Source organism: Vidua macroura, chromosome 12 (genome assembly GCF_024509145.1).
Source record: "Vidua macroura isolate BioBank_ID:100142 chromosome 12, ASM2450914v1, whole genome shotgun sequence".
Lineage (NCBI taxonomy): Eukaryota > Metazoa > Chordata > Aves > Passeriformes > Viduidae > Vidua > Vidua macroura.
Genome location: NC_071582.1, coordinates 16346718 through 16373381, shown reverse-complemented (window position 1 = coordinate 16373381; position 26664 = coordinate 16346718). Strand labels below are relative to the sequence as shown.

At 43.2% G+C, this 26664-nt stretch overlaps 1 long non-coding RNA gene across 2 annotated transcripts in view; it reads right to left on the bottom strand.

The window, feature by feature from the left end:
• LOC128813263 (uncharacterized) overlaps nucleotides 1–26114 on the bottom strand; it is a 33075-nt gene extending 6961 nt beyond the window's left edge. The window contains exons 1-3 of one of the 2 annotated variants that reach the window (XR_008438979.1): nucleotides 26024–26114; nucleotides 3692–3764; nucleotides 2901–2987 (exon numbers count right to left, since the gene is read on the bottom strand). This is a non-coding gene — a long non-coding RNA (uncharacterized LOC128813263). Of the gene's footprint in view, nucleotides 1–2900; nucleotides 2988–3691; nucleotides 3765–6354; nucleotides 6766–26023 lie in introns of those variants that run through there. The other variant, XR_008438978.1, reaches the window with a different exon arrangement.
• Between the last annotated feature and the right edge of the window lie 550 nt (nucleotides 26115–26664).

Genomic DNA, 26664 nt, shown 5'->3' with positions numbered 1-26664 from the left:
TGAATCATTTCATTCATAAAAGGCCACTTAGAAACTACAATCTATATGAAGACAGGTAAAGTTAATGACTGGAAGACTCTCAGTTTACAGCTCTCAGCCATTTTTAATAATTCACTGCACAGCTACACATCCATCATTGCTTTCAAGTTGGTTCTTGTTTTCTTTAGTTCTAGAGCACGCACACAGCTATGGTAGTTTGACAGAAACTTTAATGAGAGTAATATTTAATATGGCTGTCACCACAAAGCACCTTCCTCTAATGACAGTGTTAGGAAGACTCCACCAGAGTTTGTTCTTCTGACCTCAGCACACTTGTGCAAAAGCAATCTTGGGTGTGTCAGAGTGGTATCACGTAGTAGTAGTAGCAGTGACACTTCTCGTCTTGGAAGTGAGTGGATAAACCAAACAATGAGTTTTGTAAAAACAGCACGAGGATGTTGATAATATATTACATTTAATTCACGCAATTTATTTTTTCCCACTATTATAGAATACACCCCTGTATTTTGAGTTTTTAATTTTCACATTCAAAACACATTCACTCTTAAACTACAGAATAAATCACCAAAGCCATACGTTTATGCCACAAGCCAGAAACCAAAGCTTGGAAATACAAGTCTTGGCTGAAAAAAATTAAGTTTCCTTGTTAACAGCTGTATTTCCTGTATCTAATGTCAAAATCTTTTAATCAGACTACTTGCTATAATTGTTGTAGCCTGATGATTAAAAAAATCCATCCCCTACTTAAAAATAAGCATGAGTTTACTTTTTCTAATAGCTGTGGCTTATTTTTGTTTTAAAATTACAGACACTTGAAGTACAGTATAGCCCACCACACAAAACATGCCCGACATCATAGGTCCATGGCTCCTTCCCCCAAAGACTGGCACTAACCATCACAAAATGCATCTCCTTTTTCAGCAAGAGGTGAGGTCAGACACCCAAAAGCTATGACCCGGTACCACATTTTCTCTTGTATTTATTATTTAATTAACAAAGTATTTTGGCAAAGATGATGTGTATCACCACACCAATGTTCTTCCATGTACGCTGTCAATGCTACCAGAATCTCTTCTATGAGAATACTTAACACAGGTTCATATCCCCCACAGAGGAACAGATTTCCTCCACTGAGAAGGTTTGGACTCAACCTGAGCGGTTCTCCTGATCCGCCTCGATCCTCACGAGCACGCTGTAGCGTAGCCATGAACTTGGAACTTTCCTCAAGTCCCAGTAGTGTGCATCTAACCCACTGAAGTCCACCTATCCTAGAGGTGAAGCCACAGTTAGCTGAAAACAAGTTGTTCTTGCACAAAAAGGCAGCTCACAAAAGGGACAATTAAAGCTGCTTTTACTGTAATGTCTATTCAACACTATCAGTATCAGAACAATACTGGAAAGATGCAAGTAAAAATCAAAGTGCTCAATTTCATAGTGATCATAAAATGCTCAGGTCACGCAAGATCTCTCTTGAGCACTGTGATTTTCTCATTTTTACTTTTCTACTTTTTTTTTTTTTTTTTAAGAGCAGGTCAGTTAGAAGCTGCAGATTCCAACATTTCAGAATTTAATACCAGGAATATAAGTCGAGTCTGACAGGTTCAATCCCATCAGTGTTATCGGACTTTTGCGTGACCAGGCTGGTTCTTTTATCATAATAGACTGTGCAGTATCTGTGATTTTTGACCCCCTAAACTCAAAATTTATGTGGGATTTTAGATATGCCCTGTCATTCTTAAGGTGTGAGATAATTTCTAACACAAACTTATAGTTCTCACACTTCCCATCAGACAGTCACACGATGAAGTCACAGGAACATTATGACATATCACCTTGCTTGTTAGCTGTGTTTGCTGCAGGACATCCATGACGGTGGCACATGTCCAATGTCTATAAATATAATTTGAACCCTACCTTCCACATCAGCAGTGACTCACTGCAGATAAAGGTTTATTACAACCTGAAGAGACATTTTTGTAAAGCTTATGGAAAATCGTGTACAATCTCTTCTCTATGAAGAGACTGAAGGCTTCATCCAAGCCAAAAAAAAAAACCAAAAAAAACCAAAAAAAACCCAGCTGCACTCAGGTGAGGGTTCACAATTGTATTTTTTTGGTTATCATGATGAATTAAGTAACTTGAAAAAGCAAATCATCAAAAGTATTTTTGGGAATCCTGATACATGTGTCCTCATGAAGACGCCTTACGCTTTGAGGTCCTGAGTACGCACAGAAGTACACGAGCATGGGAAGCTGGGAAAAGGAACCAGTTAAGACAGGCAAACAGGATCCCCCACTTTTAATTACAGAGTGGTGAAAGCCTGACTCAAAGGTTACTGAGATCCTAAATGCAGAATCTGAAGTGTAAAAACAAAAAATAAACATTAAAAAGCTGCTTTGTTTACACTGCAAGAAGAGCAAGATACCTCATAACAACTGGGTACCACTTTAGGCTTTTAGAATAAAATTTACAACAAAACCAGAATTTTAAAGTTTATTGTATACGCAATTTCTTGAAAAGGAAAAGCTTATGAGCATCTTTTGCTAATAAACCAATACCTCAAACTAAGGAAAAGCATTCCTGAAGTTTGATTAGACAATATCCATAGGAGATGATAATCCTTTGGCTTCACTAACATGTTTGCATGTCAACATGGTCATAGCAGATTGTTAAGAAGTTGTACTTTTGAGTGACCATAAAATCTTCAAATATGCAGGAGACATTAACGCTGCTGTAGTACGTACATACTAACAATTTCCAAATGCACTAAGCTCAAAAGAAAATAAATTCCACAAGGTAAAACACTGAAACTTAAATGTTTAATGTTTATTAAAAAAAATTGTTTCCAGTATGATTAAAAAGCAAAAAACACAAAACAAACAAAACACAGTGTAACATACCTGGCACGCACAGTACAGAATTTTGCTCAAGGTCTTTTGCCCAACCAGTCATCTGAACCTTTGGAAGAACAATATCCAGTAATAGCCCTTAAAGATAAAAAACAACAAAACCAGGTTTGTCTGAAAACAAGGAATAGACGAGCTCTTTAATCCTGACATTCTTGACTGACAAACTTTCTGAAAATACGTAAAGGAAATGTCTTTGAAAAAACGAAAGTTTTACCAACAGTACAAAACCAATATTCTGTTGTTGTTAAGCATTAGTCCCCAAAACAAAAAAAAAACAGGCCCCAAAATCTCCTTCTCTATGAATTCCTGAAGTCTTGGGTTACTACCTTCATATACAAATTCTACAGTTTCCCCAAACGTTAATGCTACAAACTCATTACGTAAAAAACCTGTATCTAAGTTTAATGCAGGTTTTCACTGGTGAAACAGGACATACAGAACTTCAGTTTATATGCACATAGTGTCCTTTTCCACCAAATACAATACATATACATGTACCCATATATGATAAAAATAAACAATCCACATATTTAACAGCTTTTAGTAAAATAAAATTTATACCCAAGCAGCACATAAATGTGACATTATATGAAGACAGTCTACCTGTAACTGCAACAAAAAGCTTTTCAGAAGTCCAGACAATTTATAAAAATGTGTCCCCTCCATATAAAAATGAGATTTTTTTTTTTCTTCAAATCTGCACAGTACAAAAAAGGCAAAATCCAGTTTCAAAAAAATAACAAGTAAATTAACATATTAACACAAGGTATAACCATTCTTACCTAAGAAAAATAAGGCATGAATGAATCCTCTGGAAGGTAGTCAGGAAATAAGGTTCTGCTCACGAAATCCTACCTGAAAAAACAAAGTATGGAAATTTTCAGTATTTTGCTTTAGAAAAGCAGCGTTACTCATATGCCTGAAATCTATCAATCTTTAGATAATTATTAAGTCAGGAAAAACTTATGATTGCAGTAACTATCTTTTGAGCTGAACTCTAAAAATAAAAGTATGAGTGGCTATACATTCCTGGCTGAAGAAAAACCCACTGGAGATGAGTGACTGACATACAACATGCATGATCTGTGTTTTTCATGAATAACTGCAGTCTGCTCTTCTGTCTCCTATTACTTTAATTTTGAAAGATTTAAAGCTAAAATTCCAATTTAAGATTTTTTTACTGCATAATTTATCACACAATATCCCTCAGCCCTTTTACTTTTTTTTCCACATTAAAATCTTGAGCAATACACTATACAAAATTAAATAAAACCTTTACTGATAGCAAGGTTATTTTAAAATGGCTTCTGTCATCAGCTTCTCTGAATTTCAAGTCCTAAGTTACTTCATCTCCCCAAAAAACCATCTTTTTTGCCCTTTAGAATACAGTTTTAAATCCTTCAGCTTCTTTAATCAGATCTCAAACTGTTATTTTAACACAAGGAACACCATATTTGCACAACCTCTAGACAACTTTTCTTGCCTTTTGTGAAAAGCCATAACATTTTATTTTGCAGCAATTATATTTATCACCAGCATTACTTCATACTCTAGAAGTGTAGAATCATTCTGTAAATATACAATTAAAAAACAAGTTTTATGCTGGATTAAAAGATGTATAAATTCAAACACCTACACCTTAAATATAAAAAACCTGCTGCAGAACTAGTAAATAAAACACATTATGAATTACAAGTATTTTACTTTCTGGACAATTACCTGCTACTTTATTTTCAGCTGTTAAAATAAACCAGTCAAAACTATTAAAAAAATTATCCTGTAATATACTTAAGACAAATTCAGCAGACACCCACCTAAAGCTAGAACTTTCTTTAGGGCAAAGTGTGTATGGCAGAACCTGTTCTACACTGCAGAACTGTTGCTGGGGTTATAAAACCACCATAATCCAAATCTAAAATAAAGACACCGAACACTTTGCATAAAGGTGACAGAAGTCCAGTGGTTGCTAAAACTTGTATTTCTATTTCCAAAAAAAGGGCTAACTTCAATTGTTGCAATGGCAGATTCTTATTTGAAGAGGAAGTACCGAAAAATGTAGATTTACCTCCAACTGCAGTATTTAAAATCTGCACAGAGTTTTATAACCTTGCACAAGCGTACACCATTAAAATCCAACAAATATGGCTACGCACAACCTCCAATTAAACCTAAAGTTTTTAGTATTTGCCTTTTGCTCTTCTACAGGGACTTTTTATATATTTAGAATTACAATTTTACCCTTAAATTGGTAATTGCTGAACGCAAGCCAACCCAAAACAAACGTCAGCCATTACATTTAAACTTGCATTTTTAGAAAGTCTTGCAATAGGTGTTGTACAACTTCTAAATTATCAGAACACCGAAAGGACGATTAAAATGTTTTGCAAAGAAAAGTAACTGTGAGATCTCTGAAAAACCTGTAAACTGAATAATAAAAACAAACCTGATACCCATTAAATGTTTTTTAAAAGCTTTCCATGTCAGACGCAAACTCATCCGTTTCCTTATCGTGTAATTCGTATTTAAGTAACTCTCTTTTTTTTTTTTGTAGTGTCGCTTAAATCACAACTGTAGTATTTTGCCAACTTTAAACGGCAGACTTGGTATGACCGAGCTTTGTTTTTCTCAAGCTTTTAAGTTTCTACATTGCCGTTTTAATTACAAAATCAAATTTGCAAGTAATTCCTAGGAGTTTTCTTTTAAACTTCTGCACCTGAATTGCTGTTTCTCCAGTGAAGTCAATTTCCCTCTATTGTTTCATAAAGTACCAATCTGTCTCATCCGCAGCCTGTTTCTCTTACTGGCTTACAAAGAGTTAAAAGCCAACACCCCACAAAAAAAAACACTCCAAGTTTTATTTTTAAGAGAAAAGGACATGGCGTCTTTGTTCTTAGAAACTACGAAAACATCCCCATCCGACCAGCGACGGGCAAGAAACGCTCTTTACACAGACACGGGGCTAAACATTTCAGTGATGCTGTCGTACAGCCTTCACCTCTCCCCCCTCCCTCCACTGCTGCATTGGAGTTCCAGGCTGGTTTGCAGATACCCCCCTTGAACGCTGTGCCGGGGGGATCCGGTCCGCAGCCCCCCCTGCCCTCGGTGCTGCACAGGGGAGCCAAAACCCGCCGCTGCTCCCCCCGGGGCTGCATCGGGGACGGGGCGTGCGGAGCCTCCCGGGTGCTCGCAGGAGAGCGAAGGGAGCGCCCGCAGCCGCCGAGGGTCACCGGGCTCCCCTCGTCCCGCCGCTCCCCCTCAGCTCAGCCCGGTCTCGGGCACGGGCGGGGGTCCCCGAGGGTACCCGCAGGTCCCCTCTGCGAGCGGCGGGGGGGGAAGGAGGGGGCAGGGAGAGGCAGCGCCCCCTCCCCCTCCCGGCTCCAAGGACATTTTGTTTTTCCTCCCAAGGACAAAGGACAATGAGGAGCCCGGAGACTCCGGCACTTACCCGGCGAAGAGCAGCCCTCTGACAGGCACCCGGGGCCCCGAGGACGGGGCGCTGCTCCCGGCTCTCCCTGCCCGCGGTCAAGGGCAGCCCCGCGCCCGCCCGGCGAGGGAGCGGCGCGGGCAGCGCTCGGCAGCCCGGCGCCATTGCTGCCCGACCGTCGGCAGCCCCGCTCGGCAGCCCGGCTCGCCGCCCTCCGAAGCCCCGGAGCCCACAGAGCGCCGGGCCCGATTTGGCGCCCGGGAGCGGCACCGAGGGCGCCCGCCGGGCGTCTCCGGTGCGAGCGGCGGGGACAGCGCCGGGAGACGGGCGGGAGCTGCGGCTGCTCCCCGGCCATCTTGTGCCGTGTGTGTGAGGGAGCCTCCGCCGTCTCCTCTCAACTCCTTGCTCCCCTCCCCCCGCACAACATGGCCGCCCGGTCGCTCCTCACTGCGGCGGGGAAGGGGCGGCACCGCGCGCGCGCCCCGCCCCTCCCCGCCCTCGGCTGCGCGCGCGCCGCGCGCCGCTCCCCATTGGCCTCCCCCCGCCCGGGGCCCGCGCGCTCCGGCGCCGCGGCCTCCCATTGGCCCGCGCTCCCCGCCTCAGCCGCCCGCCATTGGCTCCCGCCGCCTCCTCGCGCGCCGGCGGCAGCAGCCGCCCCTCAGGGGGAGGCGGGAGCGGGAGCAGCCGCGGCCGCCGCCCCCTTCCAGCCCCACCTGGCCGGGCCGTCCCACCTGAACTGCCCCAGCACAGCCCCGACCCCACTCGGCCCGAGCATTGCCTGACCCCACTGCAGAGATCTCCTCGTGCCTCCGCCTGCCTGCACTGACACACAGCGGGGTTCAGCCCCCTGAGTTGGCTCCTGGCGTCCCGCATCTCACGGCCCCGTTTGCCGCCATTCCAGAAACAGCACCTCTCTTATCAGCCCTTGACATGAGCCAGGGACAGCTCACCCGCCAGGGTCCCCACGGAGGAGCGGGGCCAGGAACCCCTCTGTTCTGATGGGATGCACACCGCTGTTGTGCACCCTCAGCCCCAGAGCCCAGCTGGGGCACAGAACCACACAACCCAGTCACCTGCCTGTCTGCCACATCAGTCCCCCATTACTGTTGCTCAGAAACAGATGCACAAAAAAAAAAAAACCAAAAAACTAGGTATCCTGCTTTTTTCAGCCAACACGCTAGAAACTCTCTGGTGTGCCAGTCTCACTAGGACACTGCCTCCTATTTTGACTAGAGCCATGGAAACCACTTCAGATATCAGCAAAATGGAAAGATATCCCTTAAATTCCTGGTCACTGCCATGAATCCTGTGCCCAGCCCCAATTATGGTGCTCCTCTGCAAGAAGCACACATAGAAAACATGACAGAACTGATATTTGTATCAGTTTTACTAATGCAAAGTTTCACTTCAGCAGTCACTTTGAATAATATGCACACCTTTCACCTTCTTTCATTTGCCCAGGTGACTCCATTAAAAGCAGAAAGAAATTGTCTAAGTTCTCCTTTTTCATATTAATGAACCTGGGTAATTATGACATAATTAAACTAACAATGCTTCAAATTACTATGGAAGGCCTCAGGATCCAGTCTGGCACTAGAGATCATGCAGCTGGACTTTGGCAACTTTCTCCTGAGCTGAGTCCTGGAAAAACCACAAAGAAGTGGCCAGCTGAAAAGAATCAATCCCTATGATTTTGAGCCAAGAGTTGTATTTCCTTTCAAAATACAGAGAAAAGATGACTTCGTGTATAGGATAGCAGGAGATATCTACTACTTGTAGACAGTGGGATAAGGTGTCACCATCTTCAGAGAAGGGATGGTGGTGACCCACATAAAGGTGCCACAGCACAGGAACCTCCAGTCAAGGAAGCAGTGGTGGTACAAAGGAGCCAATGCAGCTTCTCACTGAAAAGGGACAAAATGCTTTTTTTTTTTTTTTTCCCTCTCACAAGAAGAATTATTGAAGTTCTAGTCTACGGAGACTATGGATAGCAGAAAGCCTGTTCTTGCAACTTCTTTCCCATTTAGATTCCTGCAAAGGCCAATCCTCTTGCTCTCAGTGGAACTGCTCTCATATAACTGCATCTAAAGGTGCTTGCACAGACAAAACTCAGATGTTGTCCTCCTTGGAAAACCACCAGCAGTGAAAAAAGGGGGAAGGACGAGGCAGGATCCAGATGAAAGCAGGGTGCAGCAACAGCATTTTTCCTTTTGTCAGCATTTTCAGCCAATCCTGCATGGTAAAACTTCACAGCAAAGACCAAGATTAGAAAATCCATGTACAATTTCCAGCCTTTCTCTTATTTCTTCCCAAAACACAGCTTCTAGCAGAATATATGTGTGATCACTTGCAATAACCACATGAAAGGGAGAAAAGAGATCAGGGATTCTAGACATAATAGTGCCTTGTAAGAGTAGTGTGATTCCAGCCAGGAGAGCTGAGATTGTGCCTGAACAAGACCTAACCTGTGTGCTCAGACTGTTATCTGATTTTCTCTAGCTATACCAGACTGCCTCGTAATAGACTGTTCCTCTAAAAAAAAAAAAAAAAAAAAAAAAAAAAAAAAAAAAAAACCACATAACAACCCCATGTACATTTATAGATAAATGTTTCTGAAGTCCGTTACTCTATTGCTGCTATGTGTTACCAAAAATTTACTCAAAGTCTAATATCTTCATTAAATATGTGCAGCACTGCTCTTTTGCTTCCTGGGCACCAAGACCTGAAGCAGCTCTGAAAATCCTTCCATGATTATCCATGACCTCCTCCGTTCCTTAGCCCTGAGTAGTTGCATGGAGGTGAACACAAGTAGAGTCACTCTGCAGAGCCATGGTGTTGCTGTTCCTTACCAGGAACAGACTGCATTCTTCTTCCTAATGAAACAATGGAACAAAATTCTCATTCCTACTCTGCAGTTACCCCATTTTTTCCCTCCTAAATTCAGCATTTCTACACTGCAATTTCCTCTATAAAGTTCCTTCCTTCTTTTTTAGATAATACATTCTCTTCCTTTGTGTATCATTAGACCAAACACTTCAGCCATGTTTTATGAACCACATGTCTGAAAATAATGACACAAGTTAATGTTTCCATTACTAATTTGGGAACTATTTTCTGAGATTGCATCTGTGGCTGGAATTCCAGATGGAGGCACAGAACCTGACTTTCTGGTACTCTGTTTTCTTCTAGAACCTTTCTTCCTTCCCCCAGCCCAATGTTATTATCCCTTAGGGACAACTTAAAAAGGCACAGGGCAATGCCTTCCCCACCTGTCCCAACCTGCCCTTGGTACCAGAGAACACCAAAAGGTTGGTGAAGCAGTTTATTCTTTGTTTTACAGCATAGCCCACAGATCCTTGGAAACACAAATATAATGGAAAGGCAAATACTGGAAGGCAAATGGTTGGAAAGGCAATCTTGGACAAAATGGTTAAGTATTGTATCTGCCTTTTGAAGTAGAAAACTGAGAAATGTCACCAAACTTTTCTTCAACCAAAACTCTCACTTTTCAGCAGAAATCAATGCAAATTTCCTAGGCCCTAGGCCAAACAGAATAGTCTGGATTACTTGGACAGAGAATATGCAAACAGGATATGGAATGCCCTTTGAGCACAGCAAGCTGTTTGTGGGAGGCATTTAACTTCCTGTGACCTGGGTGATTATAGAAGTTGTCACTTTGCCCTGAATCAAGCAGGGGCTCTATTTTCAGATTTTGTATGTAACCTGTAACATGTTGGTCAAGCAAACAATCTCCTTTCCCCCCCCCCCCCCACCCCCTTCTGTTTCCTTCCTCAGTAATCCACTACTAAAATCACAGCAACTGCTCAAGTAGATACAAATTCACCTTCTAAGCATGGAACCATGTTCCCCGTGTGACTGAAGATGATTATGGTGTATTGATCCCAGCTAAAGCTTTTCGCTACTGTCACAAGACAAGCAATAAACCCAGCAGCAGCAAGGATAAAACTCAGTTCTAGCAATGAAGTCGTGCTGTTCATTCTGCTCCAAGTCTGGAACTGGAACTGAAATCCAGACTTTTGCTCCAGCCGGTAATGAATAATTGCAAACACATCGACACACATAAAGAGAACTTCTACATATGCCCTTTTTGTTCCTAGGCTTTAACACCAAAAACTGAGATTATGTTAATATGGGGTGTTTGCTGACACTTCTATGGGGCTCATGTTCAGAACGATGAACCTTGTGAGCAGCAAAAAAAAGATTTATTACTATGAATAATTAGAAACAAATTCCTATCAGTGTTATAAACATATGGTAAAGAAAAAAATCAGTCTAAGCCAAACCCCAGTGTTTTTTCACTTTATTAAAAATAAAGCTATTTTAACCAAGATTCAGCTCTTTCTATTCCTGCTTTCAAAGAAAAGTAAGTTAATAAAAAGTATAAAGATGAAATGGAAGTCAGAAATGGATTCAACATATTTTATAGGACTTAATGGTCTCTCCTAAGCAATTTTTTAACTTGCTGGTCACAATGTATCAAAGAGTCAGTACTGTTACTGTGTACGTGATCTTGTGGCCTGAGCTCAAAGTTTAGATCTAAGAGCTCCTAAACAACCGACAAATCTCGCTGTTTCAGTTTTGCATGAGTTCCTGTATACAATAAAGCAAATAACAGACCAGTAACTATTGTCTAGTGAGAGGATTAATTATTATGCTTTATACTAACTCCACTAGGGAATACATACACATTTTTCTTGGGAAATCAAATCTACTTTTCTTAAGGAGGTTTGAGACTTGAAGTTATTTGGTTTTATTACAGATCATCTTCAAACTAACCCTTGTTGCCATCTTAACTGGATATAAGAAATAGAGACCATCTCAGTCAAGGTATTTACGCTGTATTTGGTCAATGTCTACCACACTGCTACTGCCTTAAGTGGCAGCCTTAGAGGTATAAGAAAAGTCAGAAAGAAGCAGTAGTCCTTAGTGTGCTGAAATCTTATGAGAGTTTAAAACTCTAGACTGTTTCAAACTTAAATAATGTTGGTGATTGGATATTAATATGTTTAATTGTTTCTTAAAGTAAACCACTGGAGCTTGGAACAACAAATCTGTTTCTTTACTCCCTTTTTTAGCCCCTACTTCTTGTTCTGCTTTTTCAAGATCACCTTTTAGGTAACAAACTATTCTGCTTGGCTTGGAAAACTTTTATAAGAGGACTGGGACATGGTAGAAAAATACTGACCGTTTTACTTGTCTCCACTTAGACACTGGAATTCATAGAAGTGTTAACAAGGTATTACATGTCTCCTTACATGAAAAAATCATTGCTTACTGCTGACATCACCTTTAAAAGCAAATAAGAAACTAAAGTGCACCTTTCCAGGGACTGTAATGCCAGAGGCAGAGCACACCAAGGCAGGTGCTGTGACCTGGCTTACACACTTGAACTGCTCCGCACTGATCAAGTTCCCTGTCTGCAGACTTGCAGGACTGGAACCATACAAGGATTAGACGTGGTGACAGGGTTTGAAATCACTTTAAAAGGTAGAAGCTGCAAGCAGCATTCTTTATGTCACCATTCCGACTGGAAAGAGAGTCTGCAGAGTCACGGGAGTGTTTGGTGATCATTGTTTTAACAAGAGTTTGTTCAAAAAAAAACCCAAAAACATCAGCACAATTAAGGGAGCCTAATCCCATCTTACATTTCAAAATAGATACTGTTCTCTCATTTTCCAATATGTTATGGAATTGTTACATAATGAGTCAGAATATTTTATAACTTTTAAGCCAAATCTTCAGAATATCTGAACTTTAAATGTAGCTGCAAAATTTCTAAAAGATATAGACAATTAAATTAATTTTTTTTTGTAACTTCACATAATTTGAAATTCTAGCATGATTATTTCCTTATGCACATTTAAAGCTCATTTTCCAAAGGCATTTACCTGACCATCCTTGAAACTTATTTCCTGCAAAAGCCAGTAAAGCTTGATTGTTTAAGTGTTCAAGGATCAGAACAATTAGGATCAGAAAAGGGAAAACAGGCTTAGCACAAATATGTGTTTACACATCAAAATCAAAGGACGGAGGACAAAAAATTTCCAACTATAAGCTCAAATTTTTATTTTTACACACTCTCCATTTGAGTTCTGGTGGAAAGTTATGATGATGATTGTAACAACAACTACATTTTCTTGGTAAATCTCCTTGGGGTTTTGGAGGCAAAGGCTTTCATACCAGCCTTGCAAACACGAGGAATTTCACTCAGGCTGAACAAGATAAATTACAGCTACTCTAGAATGAAAAGAAAAACAGCCCAGACCTCCAAAACTGCAAGTATAGAACTGGGACTTTTATTTCAAGCAAGTTTCAAGCCTGTTTCTATAATGATCTTCACTCTCGTCTCCCGTGTGCAGGTGGCACCGTAGGGCATTTATTGATTGCTATATAAAAGTTGACAAAATGATGCATTATTCAGTAAATTGCCACATGCAGGGAAAAGAAACGGTACCTTTTTTTTCTGAAATCTTACAAGCATATACTTTTTTTATTTCATAGATTGTGACAAAGCACTGAATCACCCTGTTGTAATACACCATATATATAAAAGACCCCTTATGTAATAACTCAAAACAAACTTTTTCACATTTGTCAATACTTGCTAGATATGGAGTCAAATTTTTGCTGTAGTGAGGTACCGACACACTTGGATTAGAACATCATCTGAACAGAAACAGCTCCTGTGTCAGGCTGATGTTTCTCATGAGCTTTTATATTTTCTTCCACCAGTCAATTCATTATAAACTGGCTCCTGCCAGAACTTTACCCAACTCAGAAAGCTCATCAGCCCAGGGACTAGAGCAGCTCTGGGCACGTCAGGCACATAAACTCTGGAATTACCAGCTTTAACTGTTGCAGACAAGAGATTTTCATGCTGAAACAAATACTCCCTCTCTCTCTGACCAATGCAGTATGGGTGACAATCTTGTCTCAGCTTAAAACTATTCACAGCGCACTTTTTTTTTTTTAATAGTCGAAGTTTTATATTAGGTGTTGAGCTGTGACAAAATGTCCTAGAAAACACTGTTGGTACAATCCTGTAACAAAATTAGGTCAATGGCTTGTTGTGCAATTAAAGCAGCAGAGCAAACACAAGACATTTTGGCTGAGACACGCACAGTGCTTGATCACCACCTGAAAAATCTGACTGTCACCTTCATTGCCATTTCACCCAGAGGAAGATCCCAACAAGGCTCTATGTGGCCAAAACAAGATTTATTTTCTTCAAGATTTAATCATGCATCTAACCAGAATCTATCACTTCTCTCTACAAATGTGTTGTAAGTGTAGAAAGATTTAGTTTAATAACAAAAGCTGAGATTTTGATCTCTTCTTGTTACTCCAAACACATGGGACACAAGTTATGTGCCTGTGCCTTTAATTCAGGGCTGAGTAATTACATTTAGGCCCATGGAATCACTCCAGTTTTTTCTTGGTGTCGAAACCAAATGTTGTCCTAAGGATTTGGAAGCACATGAAGTGAATTAGGGATGAACATGTATGGCAGTAGTTGGAAAATGCAACTGAAGTGAACTAATCCAGTCTGTAGAAGGGAAAGAAAACCTGAAGCAGACGTCTAAATTTCAAGAGTAAGAGCAAGCACATTGTAACTTTGCACATACAGATATAATTTCATCACCATTCTTTTAATTTCCCCCAACACTTATTTTTCTTTCATATTTTTATTAATAATGGCAAAAGAAATAATTTAAAAGAAATAATTTAAATTGTGCTAGGTACTTCACCTCTTATTCCTCTCCTTCAGTATACCTTTAAAACCTTTCCCTAAAACAGAATATTGACTATGAAGAGACCAAACATGAGACAGAAGTAGAAACAAATAGGTCAAAATAAAATACTTCTAATTTAGAAACTATCTCAGATTTTCTTGTAACGAGGCACACATGCTACTGATATTAAACAGTACATTTGAATACTCCAACCTAGGGTGTAAGACAAAGGAAACCATAGAGCACTTTGGGGGAAAAATGTCTGGAGAGCATAAGTTCGTACGTGTAGGAGCTAAAGGCAAATGCTTGAATAATTTGCAATCATAGCATGCATGAAAATGAAACACTCTGACTTTAATAACTAGCTTTTTTTTTTTCCCCTTAAACTGCAATTATTAAGCTATTGTGCTCCAGGCTAGCATATCAGGTGCTGATAATGAACATTCAGGCACAAGACTTCTGCTGCACAAACGAAAACTGTTCTGCTCAAAAGATTAATAAAGGATTATCTTCTTGTATATACATATATTTATATTTATATTTACACACACACACCAAACAGAATGAAAATTGTAACCAAAATTGGAATGTTGAAGTCTACTCAAATGCTGTTAATAATGTGGAATTAAGTTTAGGGGAAAACGATAGCCTAATTAAGAGGTTCCAAAAGGCACATTAGTATATGCTGAAAAAGTGATTTTTATATATGAAAACTATTTTATGCTTTATGTTGTCATTATAATGCACAGTCTTAAACAAACCAAGGATATGCATGAATGCCATGCTAGAGTTATTCTGCATTTATTGCTGGTTATCAGTGCGCTGCACCCAGGTTATGTTTGAAGTGCAGATGGAATGTAACCTTAGAAGAGTAAAAAACGGCAATCAAGAAAAATAATGGTCGTGAGGTGGCAAAGAGCTTTTCTGTAATAAAGGAATCATCGTCTCAAAGAATTCTTTGCAGGTGACAAGCTTGAAAAGGAACCTTTAGACCCAGAGCAAGGAGATCAAAGACCTTGCAAAATTCAGCTGCACATAATTTGGAGGAGTCTTAAATATGTCTAATACTCCTTGAAAACCTAGCTGGGATTTGAATACTGTGGCTGGAAGTTTGCAAGTCTTTTGTGAGCAGCTGAAATAACGACGGCTGCGTTCCTGGGAGTCAGCAGCCCCACACCCAAGTGTGCTGCACTGCTGCAGCATTCCCAGTCCCACACCATATTCCCTCAGAGGCTGCAACATTTCCGAGCTACACATTATGGATGGGTCAGCTGGCAACGAGATGCTCATTGATGGGTCAGCAAGGAAGATGAACAGAGACCTTCTGCACTCATTTTGTAGCTCTTCCTTTAGAAGATGCACTGATTAATCTCTATAACGTGCAGTCTTCCCCAAAGTGCAGAACCTCTGGAACAGAAATTTGTTGAAACTGAACATCAGATCAAAAGCTCCAGGCCTTTAACAGCACCATTTCATGAGCTCTGCCTCCTTAAGAAGCCAGGAGAAAAAGTACAGCTACATGAAAAATAAATGAGCAGCTTTTCTTGACTCTGAAACCAGAAAATAATGACATGAAACCAAAATCAAATGCAGCACTATCAGCTGTATTCCCAAATGCCAGCATTAATTCTCCCTCTTCCAGCTCCCAGAGACTTGTTAAACAAATGAGCCTTATAATGCATTTTGCAAGTGAAAGGTCCCGGAGTGGTAAAAAGTCAACTCCCATACCAAAAGCCCTTAATGAAAATGCTGCAGCTTACTCCGGGAGTTCTGCACTGACGGCATCAGCCTGAGCTCACTCCTGCCACGATTCCTATTTTCTCCTCTGATCAAAAGAGCAGTTCTGCAGCATTAGCAATAGTCTGGGCTTTTAGATCAAAACTAGTATCTCAAAACCTGGAAATCAAGTCAGCTCATGTAAATCACAAAAGGCCGGTTTTGTGTGTGCACAGACCGTTTTTTGTAGCAGAAAAAAACTCTCTATTTAAAACATGCCTGATGTACCACATTTTCCCTGCACACCTGGGCTGGGTGTACAGCCACGCTGTCATCCTTGATATCCTCCCTGCACTGTTCATGGCATTTTTGGAACCATGTACACCTCTAAGATATTTTGTCTCTTGGAGAGAAATCTGATTTTGCTTTCACACTGTGATACCCTCAGAACTTTCCCATTTTTCCCTGGTTTTCCCCACTTGTCATAACTTTTGTTCCTTCAAATTTAAAAAACGAAAGTCTTTCGACTAAAGGAGGGTGAAGGCGGGATGAATAAGCCTCTTGCTTTAAACTAAGGAGAAAAACCTTAAAATCCGAACTGCACGAACACAACATGTCTCCTCTCGCTGCATTAATGCCGCCTCACGAAATGGCGCCTGCCTCTGCAGACAGCTGCCTCAAAACGCCCACGGCTCCTCGGGAAAAGAGAAATGCAAATTCTTTTTTGTTTGTTTAGTTTTTTCCCGCAAAGCTTTTATTTTTCTGTCTTCACATTCAGCCCCTCGGTACCTCCCGAGAGCCCCCCGCAAAGCCGAAACCTGACGGGGAGAGTTCTCCTTCACAAAACGGCCTTTCCCCTCCGCTTTCGGAGCCCCCCCGGGACTGCTCCCCACACGGGTGTGGGTGTGTGGGGCTGTGGGCTCCTGCACACTGTAAATAAATGTGCCGATTCAGACGCTATCGCCACGATCTTGCCTTTCCAGAATTTTCTCCCTCCGCTTCCCAAATATAAAAGGAGTTTTTGTGCTGAACACGGAGCGGGAGCAATGACGGGCTCGGCGCAGGGCGCCATGTGGTATTTGGTTTCTCTACAGTACATGTTTTTATAATGAAGGGGGAAGGGAAGGAAGGGAGCTGCTCCTACCAGCATGCCAATAATCTGTTGCAAAGGGCTGGAGCGCTCAGAGCCAATTAGTGCTCCTGTTAACCATTTAACTGCGGAAACAAAGCCAGTCCCGGGCACGCAGTCCGCGGGATTCGAGACAGAAAACACTGTGTAGGTTCCGGGGCATCCTGTTTGTACAGATTTTTTCATAGATGCATTTGTTCCTTTTACTTTCGATAGACAAACTGGCAATTGAAACTCTGCTAGATCACAGCATGCAAAGGTGGGACAGCTATATCCTGCACACGTACACCACACAGTTTTAATAGAAGCTGGATGTGTTTCAGGATCAGTGCTGGCCGGTGGTGGAACGATAAAAAACACCCACAGGAGGTGCATTTCCGATACGGGTATCAGGTCCCTGCCACAGGAGCAGCAAATCCATGCTGTCCATGGCGGGCTGGGAAGGGTCAGAGTGCTGCTCTGCCGGAGAATGGATGTGTCACTGCAACAACTCCCAGCAATGCTGCTGTGGGTGGAAAAACACCGTAAGGTGGGACAAGCTCTAGGAAAGCAATGGCAGCGTCTGTCTCCCTCCAAATGTGATGTCCAGACAGCAATACCCTGCACCAGTCTTGTTTTTTCAACTCCTTAACCACATCAGAACAAGACAAAAAAAAAAAAAAAAAAAAAAAAAAAAAAAAAAAAAAAAAAAAAAAGACTTTTTTAAAATATACAGCAGTATAATTTCTTATAAACCTTTAAAACCTGAGGCAGGCCAGTTCGTGGCTTATTGTGTGTCACTGAACAAGCCAGGGAAGAAGACGCACAGGGAATTCTCAGCCTCGATCTTTTTCCTTGGGGCAAGTCCGAACATTGCCAGAGAGCACTGACAAATTAGTCCTAACGCACAGCAACAGTAACCTGCTCCCGCTTGACCCAGCGGGTCAGTAAACCTATTTTTGTCCTCCTTTTTTATCCCATGACGTACCAGTGAATATTGGATCAGACTCCCAGGGATGCCAGGAGGACCAGCAGAGTTTGTACAGCTCATTGAAGTGCCCAGGGTGCCAAAAGCAGGCTCTGCACCGCAGCTCAGAAGCCCTGGCAAGAAGCAGACTTTACTTGCTTGGGAGGGGCCGCAGCAGCGCTGCAGGTCTGCTCCCACCCTAGGCAAGCTCTGCAGTGCACATGAAAGGCATATTGGAACATCACTACCTTCCCTAAAAGATGAAGTCAAATTTCCCTAGTAGCCATGGAGAAAGTCCAGTGCCCTTGAAAGTTGCAGGTTGCCACGTCTGAAGTGCTGTACTAAGGCTGACACTGTAACACATCTCACTTTTAAGCTCTAGGACGTATTCTGACTGAAGCATAACTTTACATTCAAATTAAAAACATTGGGGACCAAGGGGAGGAAACATATGGGTAAGAAACTAGCAGATTATTTAGGCATGTGAGCCGTCAGAGCACAGGCAATACAAAAGCTCTCTTGTTCCTGCTGCCTCCCACAGCTGCATTCACTAAATATATCCCGGGCTGAGAGCTGCATTTCTCCACCCCTTCCTCAGCCCAATCGCGTTTGCACAGGTCCACCCAGGTCCCTCCGGGCAGGCAGTGAGGCAGCAGCGATGCCCTAGTTACTGACAGCATGAAGAACACCAGTGACTAATCGTGTCTGCAACAGGGTGAAATTTGTTACGTCCACACCTTTTTTGGAGAGGGAGTCCATGCAGCTGATCTATATTTAACTTAAACCCAGGGTGGCTTGTTCTCTATAAGGATACACTCCATTTGTATCACACAGTTACTGGAAGTGATTCCCGTCAGATGATTTTCAATAGTTTATGGAGAGGGAAAAAAAAAAAAAAAGGCAGAAGAATAGCCACCTCTATAAAAAAAGAATTCACTGAATCCACCTCCTGGCAGATGTGGAGGAGAGCAATGGTCTTGGGGACTGGCTGTCCCCCAGACAGTTTTTACCCAGTTTTACCTTCCAATCAAGTCTCTGTGGTGTATGAACTAATCATATATACATTTGGGATGGAGGGAAGAGATATCACTGAATTTCCATAGGACTGTGGTGCTCCCCCCACGCCCTCCATTCTGCTCCTCGCATTTCTCCCATCCGCACTTTGCAGCCTTTACCCTCAAGGACACATCCTTTGGCCTGGCACAACAGAACCTTGGTCCCAACTGCAGCCTTGAGACACTGCTGCAGTCACAACAAGAGAAGGAAGAGCTGCCCCTTCTCATACAGATAATTCTATAGTAGATCAAATTGTGGCAGAAAAAAAAAAAAAGTTATATTGGTGTCTTTCCTCACTTCCAAGCTGTGAACCAGCAGGGATTTTGACCTCCTGGTCTCTGCTTCTTCCTTTCCTCACAGTTCCCCCTTTCTTCAACACCTCCAGTTCCACTAGCAGCACAGCAAATTTGACAGAATCTGGTCAATTTTTCAAGCTTTCTCATTTTAAGAAGTCAGTGGGAGCTCACTATCTTGCAATCAAACCTCACAGGAGGGAGAATTAAATATCTCATGTATGACCTTAATCCACAGGATTTTGCAGATAGTTTCTCTTGTAATCTCAGTACCTGGAGTTTATTACGCATTCAAAACATATCTGTAGCCCTGGAGCATTTTGCAACAAAAGAAACTCAAATTCATTTTGGTATAATTATGCAGTCATACCAGTCACATGCTTGCTATGGAATAAATATAAATACTGGGCTTTTGGGAACAACTTGCAGATTTACAGTGTTAAAAAAAAAAAATCCAAAAAACAACAAAACTAACCCAAGAATGAAACCATCTATTAAATAGGGAAAAAAGATCACGTTTAGATGTCAAATTGCAGTCGAGGAAAATGGCACAATTATGATGTCTTTTATACATTTTTTCAATCTGCAAAACATAAAAGAATGAACTGAAACTGATACTTAAGCCTCTCCATAAAGTAAAGACTTCATTTTCTAAAGTAGGAATATCATTTGAGGCATTTAAAAACCTTTGAAATCAGATAATTCATTCACAAAATGGCCACAGGTCCCTAAGCTTAAATCGCTGAAAGCTAGAAAAGTTAGAAAATTGTGCTCTGGGTTTTGCGTCTTTCTAGCACATTTTTCCTTTCTCTGCTTTTCTTGCCTTCCTGAAACAAAATGACCTCAAAGACTGTTCTAATTTTGTCTTTGAAAATTGCCTCTTTAATTAGGGACTTTGCTGTTCAAGAGCCACATCCCGCTGCCCTGGTGGTGCTGGAAACCAGCCTCGCTCCCTGGAGACTGGCTGGGGGTCTGCCTGCTCTGATCTCCTATGGTCTTCAGGATCCTATGGATTTTGGAGCACACGTGGGAAGATGTAGTCCCATCTCTGTGCTTTTAAAAACGGAATATAAAACGTGAAACCAGATGTTAAATCAGCTCCAGAGAAGCCACAGGAGCGTGAGTTACCTTCAACAGCACTGCAGTTCTAAAAGCAAACAAAGGCATAAGAGGTTGGGATGGAAGGTTTCTTTCCTCAGAGAAAGCAGTGACTCACCCACATTCCTAACTGCACAAACAAGAGAGGCAAACCCTCCTCTGGCAGTTAGGATCCTCCACATTTTCCGTGTGGAGCAAATCCCAAGAAAGGCGACTGTGGTGGTGTGTTAGAGCAGACACAGCACAGGACACATGTATTTTGGAAAGGGACCCTCTTTTGCATACCTCTGTGTTTATATGCCTTCTTGAAAAAATAAAGAGTTCCCAAGTACTGCTTTTCACTTCTGAAAACACACTGAAAAGGAAAAGGGCTGCTACTAACAATCTGTTTTTTAAGCTCCAAACCCATCTTTTGTTAGATACGGAGGTTTTTAATAGTATGAGGTTGTAGTTTACTTTAAAAAATCCAAACAAACAAACAAAAACCAATCCAAGGACAGATAAAACAAGTCCAAAAGTTCACTGAACAGAGAGCCCAGCAGTGTGTAACATGGATAAGGTGCTGTTTCTAACCATCAAGTTACCCATATAGGAAATTTTGACCCAGAGATGTGGAAACTCACCCTCCCAAATATCTGCTCAGTCGCTCCCATCAGACAAGGCACACTTCACTGATGGAGGACCAACATATTCCAGGTGATGGATGGCATGTAGCCATGCTAAACATGCCCTGCTCCACCCTTCCTGCATGGCTCTCCTGGAGGTGGGGAACACTGTGCAGGTTCCCAGATGGTCAGGGCATCAACCGAGCTGCTGGGTAGTAGCCCTCAGCAGCAAGGATGAGGAGGAGGTGGTGGAAAGGCTGGGTGTGAGGAAACAGGTATGAAAAGGAGCCCAGAAAGCACAGAACATTGCTAATTTGCGAGAGAAACTGCAGGAAACCAACATCTCTTAACTGTAAACCTCAGAGAGGTTGTGGTTAGGAGACAAGTGATAGGGTGTCAGGGCTGCAGGGCAGGCTGTGCCTGTGCTCTGGAGAGATGACTCAAAGCCACCATCCAAGTGGAGCTCCCCAGGGAGTGGAGCTGGGTAGGTGGTCCCCTGTGTAGCTGTGCCAGGGCTCTGTTGGGTGAGGTTTGTTCATCTGTGCAATGCAGGATGCCGGAACACCAGCACAAAATTCCCCTCTGGCTGCATACTCCATGAAGCAGAATTAAGGCTGATGCTCAGTGTGTTCCACTTTATATGAAATTTTTAAATTCTCAGGTTTCTAGTGGTAGACAGACACCCCAAAGTAATCTGCATTAATTCCTCCTGGGGAGCAACTCCTGAGGGCTCTTGGAGCTGCTGCAGAAGGGAAGTGGCAGCATTACCTAAGCGGGGTGGCACACTTGTTTGTGTGACAACTGCCAGTGTAGTTTGTCTGCTGATGCTGGGAGAGACCTTGGCAGCATGGGCTGCTAGCAGGAACACAGAACTCTTATTAATGAGAAGTATCAAACCTCAAACAGATAAAATAAGCTATCCTGGAGCTGAAGCCATGCTTGAGGCATCACAGAAACGCCTGTTGCACTGACGCTGCTGCCATACTTAACGCTAAGCCCCAGCAAGCAGGGACAGCACACAGACCAGCTCCTCCTGCTGCTGCAGATTCTGCTGGCGGCATTTGAAATATTTTAGGCATTTCAGACTACTCTCCTGTCAGGACTCCAGAGCTTACATAAAAAAAAAAAAAACCAAAAACCTGCTTATCAAGTTGCAGAACAACAGTGATCCGTCTGGTTTATTAGATGGAAAGAACAGGAGCAGGGGAGGATTTTGCTGACGGTATTTCTACCTTGATTAAGTGACTGTTATGATTGGAGCAACAGCAAACAAACATTACAAGCTATTTCCTTGTGCAAAGGAAGAGAATCTGCCACAAGAGATGGACTCCATGCATCATATTATTATTATTATTATTATTATTACTTCTACTACTGAGCATTTTGGCTGGCGCGTGCTGTTTCAAAAGCCCAGTTCTGCCAGGCTGCTTGAAAAAAGCAGCATTTGTCCCCAGCTTTCGGCACGAAACACAACTCAAATCCCTTTTCGGGAACAAAGGTGCTTCCCAGGAGCCTGGCGCGCTGCCGGCATGCCGAGCGCGTAGCCAGGCAACGGCAGCCGGATTGGGGCTTGCGCCTCACCCGCGATGCTCCAGCCTCCACAAACAATTCTTGCCACGTAGACAGGACCGTGCAGGGTAATGGAAAATTACTGCAGGCTCTTTCTTAAAGGGCGAGCACCGCCGCTGGCGGAGAAGGCTGATCCGCGTCGCACTTGCCAGCGCGCCCCAGGGTCAGCTCGTGTTTCCTGCGGGGAGGCTGCAGTGCGTCACCGCGCACCGGGGCATTAATACACTGAAATATCATTTACATGCTATTCCAGCCGGCTGCGGGGATCAGGAGCGTAAAGCAGCGAGCTGAACTGCGAGGGAAGGGGGGAGCAGAGCAGCCGGAGCTGAACAACCGAGGGCTGCCGTTCTCGAACTGCTCTCGACGCGGCTCGAGCACGGCAGCCTTGGCGCGGTGCAGTTCGTACGGGCTGCGGGCTGATGCCAAGATAACCCTCCTGCGCTTGGCAGGAGCAGCGTTTTAACAACTGCCTGCACATTCCTGCAAGGCTGCAGGAAGAAAAAAAAATACCCTTAAAGAAAGAGCAAACTTTGGCAGTGGTTAAGCTGCTATCAGGACAACAGTAATAATAATAAAAAAAGTGGCCATGTTTACCTCCATTTCTGGTGTAAAATATAATTTAGTTAATAAGACAGCATTGTGCTTACCCAGCTTTTAATACCAAGCCCAAAAGCCACGCAAATAGCTACAGGAGCACCAAACAGCCAGCTCGAGCCACTGCACCTCTGAAAAACAGAGATATGCAGACTTACTGGTTGGGCAGGGCAGGATCTGCCCCCAGAGCACACAGGAGCTGCCCAGCAAGACGGCACAGCACCAAACCGTGCTCTTCCCAAAAGTCTTCAAAAGTAGCTCCTGCATCCCTTACAAGTTTCATTTTGTCTCCTGCAGGAGCAGACCACGCTGCCTGTTCGTGAGGTACTTATGGGGAATTGTGTCCAGCCTGCAGCAAAAATAGAAATGCAGACCTGCTGCTCTTGCTTTTCCTTTTTTGCTCACTGCATGCAGCTCCTGGTGGCCATGGTGTGGCTCAGGATCACAGATGTTGCATGCCAGACTGGTTCTAGGTCAGCTCCTGCAGCAACCGTGCTTTTATTCTTCCCTATCTTCATGTATTAATTTGCCTGTTTTTTCTCAGCACTGGTAAAAGCCTCAACCCAAATCTTTTTTCACTGTTATAGCCAGCAAATGAAAACAAAGGCCCTGCACCAAGTCAGGGGACTACTTGTAATAGAAACTTCCTCTCCCTTAAATAGAAGCCTTTGTTGTGAAGCTGTTTTCATTGCAAGCTCCACAGGGAAAGTCATTATATTTAATAGAGGTTGACCTCATTTTGTACTCCTCGATATTAAACCTTAGAATAGGGATGCATAATTAGAAGCGGCGAGTTCTCGACAAAGATACACAGTACTTATTGCTGTTTCCTTCTTACCTAAGGATTAAATTAATATGGTTCGGAAAGAGTAACTTGAAACAGCTTTTGGCAGATAAGTGAACTCTAAGTAAAACGCAAAGATCTGGTTTCCAAGAAGCTTTTTACAAGCTGTACAGAGAAGTGAAATAAAACCTCCAGCAGCACACAAGGCTTCCTGCAGAGCCTCCCTGGAATAGCTGCAAACCTGCATTTCGGTGAAAGCTAATCTGGGTCGCAGGCTGGGGTTACATAAAGACATCTTGCATAGAGGCACAGAGGACCCGTGGTCAGGCATGGACCTGCCCCTGTGGCAGGAGGGAATCAAGGGAATTTTCTACTGCAGTTCCAAGGCTGTGCCCTGAGACAAAGAAAGCAAAAGGGGTTTCATCTCAGTCAACACAGACAAGGGAGGGAATGCAAAGATGCCCCAGCTTTGTTAGGTTTGCTAATGCAGCCTGGGTTTCCACACAGTGGACACTGTTGTCACTGCATAATGGGTAAACACAGCACTGGCCACCACTAAATAAACACATTTTCCACAGAAATGGAGGGCAAGGCACTGAATGATGTGCTGTGCTGCACCGTGTAGGGGCCTCACTGAGCACAAGCCTGTGTTAGGGCTCTTCACCTTAACGTGGCTTGAGTTTAAAACATCTCTTCACAGCCTGCTTTTCAAGTAACCCCATCACTTTTCCAAACTATAGAAGTTTGCTTGAAATACACTTTTTCAATTTATTTTTCCAGCTCTTGTGATAGCCCCACTGCTCTCCCACCTCCTGTGTGTCCCTTGCATTCCCAGTGCTCTGAGTTCTGCTGGCTGAAACACTCATTATATAAAAAGGACAATTTCTGGTTGAAAGGCTCAGGCTCCCTTAAACTTCCCTGCAGATTCTGTGGTTCGAATGAGTGTGTCTGCCTCAGCAACCCTGAAAACTTCCTGATTTCTGCACAGTTCTCCCCTCTGCAAACAGCTGACTGCTTTAAACTCAGTTTTGGATTTGATTTCCTGAAAAAATCAGATGAATGGTGTCCCCAGCTGAAGCACTTTCACATGGTGTTAAACACCAGCTTCTTTTCTGTAGCCCAGCTCTCCTGGTCTGTGCTGTGTGGAGCAGGGTGGTTGCTGCCCACACCTGCAGTGAGTTTGCTCTGTCCTGTGGTTTGTGGCACAAACATGCATTCCAACAGGAGCAGAGAAAGGCAGCTCCTCCAAAAACATCACCAGAAACTCCCCAAAGCCCACAGCATGGTAGCTTAAAGCACCCAGCCTTTGTTTCTCCTCCCTGGAAACAGATTTCCACTCCACACAAGAAAAAGGGATCACAGTCATGAAAAATACGTGAGGAAGCCAAGAGTGGGAGCACAGCCTGAGATGGTCCTGGATGGGTGGGCTGTGGGGCTGGGAGGGCATTTGGTGGACAGAAGGACACGGCATAGATGAGATACTTTTACCCTTGCACCCTGCCTGGCCTCCACCCTCAGCAAGGCCAGGGCTGTTCTGGCTTATCTGGTTTTTCCTCCCTCCTGTTTTAGATGTAGAGTGTTATTAAATCACACCCAACAATTCCCACCACACCTCAAGCAATTAACCCTATCCCATGGCAGTGCTGGCTGGGGAAAGCCCTGGACAATGTCCTGGGACTCCCATAAAGCTGAGAGCAATTTTGCCACCCGTTCAGTGTGAAGAAGGTTGGTCTTTCTGTGTTTATTTTTGGAGCAGTAAGTTATTTTCAAAGAGCCTTTCTGTCAGGCTTAGCAGGGTGTGAGCTGCCAAGTGAGCTCCTCCAGCTCTGTGGGCACCATTAGCAGGGCTGCCCTGTGCTGAAGTGATGTGAGCACTTCCATTACAGCACCTTTCCCCTGCTCCAGCCCTCTTATAAGTGGACATAAAAATCCACTTCTGGCAGAAACACTTGAGCTGACAAGGAAAACAGTCACCACTTTAACCTGATCCTTGCTAAATTTATCTGGCTGGGCGGAGAAAGCAGGGGTTTAAAATATATTTTCTCCCTCCCATGCCTAAATAATGAATTTTAAAATCCAGCTGTATTCCACTCAAATTACTCATGGGGAATTTTTTTTAGGTTGGGTTTTTTTTTTCGTAACTTACCCGTGATAAATGGAGAAGTGATCCTTTCCCTCCTCCGCCTCTTTGCAAGCCAAACACTTGATTAAAAGTTTCCATTGTCAGTCCTACTAATGAAGGCCACAGTTAATAGTAATTTTAATTGGGCACAAATCCATTGTAGTGTTAAGGGAAGAGACTGACGTCCTTCTCATAACCCTTGGTGACACAGAGCCACCCAGGGTGCTGGGGCAGGAATTAATCTAGCTGACGACTCATCAGGAGCTTCCAACCAGCTCAGCCCTGGCTGAAACCACCCGACAGCAGAGCAGGGGCTCTGCTGGGTTGGGACACAGCAGATGGGGCTGGAGGGAAGCAGGAGTGCTCATGGAACATGTTTTTCAATAGCTGGCTTCTAGATCAGCTGCTGCTCAAGGACAAAGCAGCCCCTTCTCTTGTGGAAATACTTGCTACCGAGTGGCTGTACCATCAGCCAGACCGATGGATTCATCCAGGCTCAGACTCCATTTTTTCCTTTTTTCTTGGCTTTTCAGCTGGATCACTTCCATGAGCACAAGAGCCAGCACACACAGAGTGGAGATAGGGGACTGAGACAGAGGAGTGCAAGATGCCTGCAGCCAGCAGCACCAAGGACTTGGGGAAGTTTGTCGCTCTGAACCCAGCAC